Source organism: Anarrhichthys ocellatus, unplaced genomic scaffold, assembly GCF_004355925.1.
Source record: "Anarrhichthys ocellatus isolate YVR2014 unplaced genomic scaffold, GSC_Weel_1.0 scaffold41, whole genome shotgun sequence".
Classification (NCBI taxonomy): domain Eukaryota; kingdom Metazoa; phylum Chordata; class Actinopteri; order Perciformes; family Anarhichadidae; genus Anarrhichthys; species Anarrhichthys ocellatus.
The window spans coordinates 1009870-1015094 of NW_022280071.1; positions in this window are offsets into that span (position 1 = coordinate 1009870).

The window sequence follows — 5225 nt, forward strand, 5'->3', positions numbered from 1 at the left end:
CACACACACACACACACACACACACACACACACACACACACACACACTAAGCCAATGCGGAAATGTCTTAAAACTTGCATTATCTCTACTAACCAGCAGGGGGCCACTCCTCTGGTTGCAAAAAGAAGTCTGGTTGTATAGAAGTCGATGAGAAAATGACTCTACTTCTCACTTGATTTATTACCTCAGTAAATAATGTAAACATGAGTTTATGGTCTCAGTTTCAAGTCTTCTTTAATACAGCATGGTGTTCATTTAATAAATTATGGTTCTGTTTAGAGTAAAATAGACAACACAGCATATGCTTTAGGGCGAATGGCTAAAAAATGTCTTATTCAGCGTTTGGTTGTACTTAGCTCCACCCTCTCGTGTCACTTCTGGTCGCAAAAAAACACAAGATGGTGACGGACAAAATACCGAACTCGCGGCTTCATAAGGCCAGTCCACAAACCAGTGGGTGACGTCACGGTGATTGCATCCATTTCTTAGTTACAGTCTATCCTTACTTCAAATTCATAGAACAACGTGAAGGAGTTGCACGACAAGCTCCCACTCCACAGCATCAGAGGCTTGTTGAGGATCCTTCATTAACTACATGGTGTTTAGACGAAGGTCCTGGTTGGGCCCTGTGTGTCCTGCCAGGGAGTCTCTCTCTCTCTCTCTCTCTCTCTCTCTCTCTCTGCACGCTGTTCTGTGGCGCCATCTGCTGGTCAGTGTGGTTCATGTGAGGCGTCATTGCAGTGTGACAGATGCTACCTGGTGGGTATTTTCTCAATGCCTATGTTTACATTTTACACAACTCTTCACATACTCCTCATTGACATCATCATCATCGCCACCACCACCATACTCCTCCTCATCGGCATCATCATCATCATCACTACCACCATCCTCCTCCTCCTCCACTTATCTACATTACTACCATCAACCATCACCATAATATGTAATCATCACCAACATTATCATCATCACTGTGGTGATCTTCATCCCCTTTCTCCTGTTTTAACCGATTCCAGCTTTCATCCACTTTGTGGCAGCAGCAACACACGGATGCACCGGAGCAGCATTGGACCAGAGCTCCTCCGTTGTGATTGGTCAGCGATGCAAGCATCACAGCCTTGAGGAGGCGAGTGGAAGAAAGGAGCTGCTCTGATGAAGGTGTGTCTCTGTTTTTAATGTCTCCACACCTCTTTCAAGAGCTGCCATTAAGATTAGTATAATCATTTTGTGTTATGATTGCTGGTTTGGACCTTTCTACGGAAACCCTGAGAGGAAAATGAGAAAATAAATTCTGGTGATCTAGTTTCTAAGTGTGATCCAGATTGTTGTTATTACTGTGTTTACTGAAAAACAGTTTTGCCAGGATCAGTTGTTCTTAGTTTCTTCTCATTTGTTAAACAAGTGAAAACTAAAAGTTTTGTTAGATGAAAAAAACAAGTTTTGCTAGGATCAGATTTCCTAAGCTTTTACTTTTTGTACACCTGTGAAAACAGGTGATTCATTTTAGTGTTTGTTGTTGTAATACTCATTCTGGCCACAAGAGGCTGAAGTGCAACACTACCACATAATCTAAATAGGACGAAAAGCATTCACGTTTCCCTCCAGGTGAGTTTGAATTTTCTCTATTCACTTTAAACACAAACTCTATATGTTGCTTATGTTAGCAAGTTATGTAACATCACCTACGGAAGAGCTGAAGTGGGAAACAGAAGACGGCATTTGTAATAAGATGTCAGGTAAGGTCATTCTTTTTGGTTAACTTCATGCGTGTAAGGTACATTTTGTAGAGACATTGCAGCTAACCTACTTCACGATTTGCATTGTCAGATACAAACCGCAGCTTCTGATTGTTCGCGTTGCCAGATGCTAATGTTAGCTTCTAACTTTTTCAAATAGTCACAGACAAACGTTAGCTTCTAACAAATGAACATGAATTCGCAAAACATTTGGTGGTTTATGGACATATTAACGCCATGTGGATTGTCGACACACCTGTATTAAAGTCTCAATAAAGGGTAGAACTCCGCAGCACAAGCTGATTGGTCTGTTACACTGTGGTGAGCTAGAGACAGCCGAGTCAGAGACAACCAGGTGAAGTAGACGTTGTTCAAGATGACGACAACTTGTTGCTTTTCTGTTACTGTAAGTCTGCACATACTGTGTTTGTTTCTGCCATAAGTACCACCGCTAAAGGGTTCAGAGTCCATAACTAGGCTGGCAATAAGCTAACTGGCGTCTGTATGCCCTGTATTACAGTGAACATGTAGTCAGCATGGTTTCGACATTAGTGGTTACTGCAGCAGTTGATATTAATGTTCACTAAAAATAGATACAATTGATAACACAATGGCAATTGGCATTTATATGAGCATATAACCAAGGTGGAACAGATGCTTTTCAGTTTGACTGGTTATTTTGACCTGTTGTTAGAACATTGTAATAAAGATGTGCTTAAAATGTCCCTTATTTTTATAATGAATTAGTTTACCCCTGTGGAGACAGTCCATGCATCATGACTACTATGGTATTACTAATGTTGGCAGTTACACTGGTTCTGTACATTTAATTGGAGTTCTAACTGTTAAAAATACTGAATTGATTATGATAATCAAACTAATTTCATTGTTTTAGTCATGAAGGATGCAGGCTGTAAGAGTGAAGTACAGAGATCGTCAGAAGTACATTTGGTATGAGGGCCAACCAACCTTCAAATCCTTTTTGGATTGTGGTGAGTGAAACATATTGCACACACTAACTTGTGGAACAATATACTTGGGATGTCAGTTTATGTTTTGCATGACTTTTCCCTGGAACAGCAAAGGTCTGCATGGAACACTAAGTCAGTTTGGGGATTATTATTATTAAAGATGGCCTTGTGATTTCTGGCGGTTATGTTTTTCTGCAAATACACAACCGATTCATCACTAAGCTTGTCCCTTGTTATTTTGTCTTCACAGTTGCCAAGAAATTTGACCTTCCAACTTAAAAGTCTACGATGAATGGAAGACCGAAGTTGATGAGGCGTTTGAGTTTCTACTAAAGAAACAAGACCTCGGTGTGCTTGTTTGAGGGTGAGTTACTTATTAGCTTATAACTTCATATTTATCTGTACAGCTTGGTCAATCTGACATGTTTTGAATATGCAAGGCAATTGAATATATCTGAGTTTTTTAAACTTATTTAGATATTTTGAAACTCTAATGACCCATTTGAATTCAAAATGTGCAGTCTATATCCACAGCTGACTGTTTAACGTAGTTTACTTTGTCACCCAACAGTCATTTAATATTCGTTTGAGCTTAATTTTTGAAAAAGGTGACAGCCCTAACGGCCACCATCTCTGCCTTCTCCCCTAAGCTCAACTCTGCCGGTGTTAAAGCCCAGTTTACTTTCGCACCGCAAGGGTTAGACCATTAACAGTAAGACACAACACTAACAGTGTAATGCAATAACCTCTATTTGTCAAAATAACGGTCTTTAGAAATAAAGGCCTCATCACTATTTGAGGAAATATGATAGTTTTAGGTAAAAGATGAAAATATTTCAACTTGTTCAATCAAACTGAAAAACGCTTTTGACTTTAGGAGCATTATTCCAATGCAGAAGATGGGAGTGGGTATCTGGCATGGAGACTGAAATTTGTTCAGAAGGAAGCATCAGAGGGACAAAAGAAGTCTCATTCATAATACATGATGAGGGAATAATCATATAATAATAATGATATTATATATATCCTATTTTTCTTCTGGAGACATAAGTGCCTGCATAGCCAGAGTTTTCCAAGCCTTGTTTCTTATATCTTAGGACACAATATCTTATACTAACCCAGTAATTGATAAAACTTCCACCACTACAGGTGGTCCAAAAGCTGAAAGAGACGCATTCAGAGTGGAAAACTGGCTAACGACAGAAAGCCTGTGCTGCGAGGCCATTGCACTTATGAAGCATACAGCTGATGAAGCAACTGTCAAGGCGTAGATGAAGCAGACCTGTGACGGCCCAGGGCCTCTGCCGGGGATTGTCTGTCTTTCAGTGTCCCTGGGTCCTGGATCGTTGGAGAGTGACATCAAGAAGATTGGAGGCAGCTGGCCACTGCCTTCGCCTTATAAGACACGCCCCATCCAGAGGAAAGGCTGGCTTCTTCCCCTCTGACACACCTGTGCTGCAAGGTGTGTCTGGCAGCAGTGTTGCAGCAGTTGACCCTTCTGGCATTCCCTACGAGAATGCTCATTTTGTGTTGCAATTTGAAATGTCCTGGCCTTTTTGTTCTTGAAAGTATTTGTTTGGTTAGCTCCTTGCCTGAGTTTTCATGACATTTGCATGGTTCTAGAGCCGGACCATAACAGACTTTTACCTATCGCCAAAACATGGTTCATGACCCAGTGAAGTCCTCTGAACTATTCACAGCGTTTCCAAGATTCCTGGACATAGCAGGACTGGTATGTGAACATTCTACTGCCACTGTCAGGACAATTGTATTTCTGTTCTACAATAGCCTGGGTAGGGCTGTAAGATCTGTCATAACCATGGTGCTACACCATGTTTACTGTTCTGACCAATTCTATCTCGTCTGCAGATTGACCAGGATTTTGGTCTCATGTTTGGTGATGCTGCTGCTACAAAGTTCCTGGAGAGGTGGCCTACTATCTACAAGCAGAAAATCCTCAAACAAAGCCGTGGCCTCACACAGACAGCCGGTCTTCAAGACCTGGTTCAAAAGGCTGAATGCACAACAGACGTGCCAAAAGTAAAGGATCATATTTATGGAAGGGAGAATTGTTTTTGAATGAAAAATGGATTGACTGTTGGCTTGTAGTGAATATTTGTGTATGGATTTTTACTTTCAGTATGGGACTGACATGTCATCCATTTTGGTTCTTGTCCACCTTCTACCACCATCACCACATGGCCGCAAGAGACCAGGAAAACTCTCAGCCAGACAAGCCAGTGACCGTCTTGTGAAATTCATTAAGGTGAGGTTAGAGTTCAATGAAACTGGAAAAATCTTCCCTGTTCTGTCCCCTTTTCTAAACCTTTCAATCCCCTTTTTAAAATTATGGTCAAATAATGGTAAGATCATGTATGTCTGTATTAAAATAAGTTTCCACAAACTGTTTGCAAACCGTGATTAATTTTATAGCTGACTAATCGATAATCTTTTCTGTCAGACTGGGACGAGCATCATAGAAAGCCTTCAGCCATACCTGCTAGCTGTGGGGACCCAG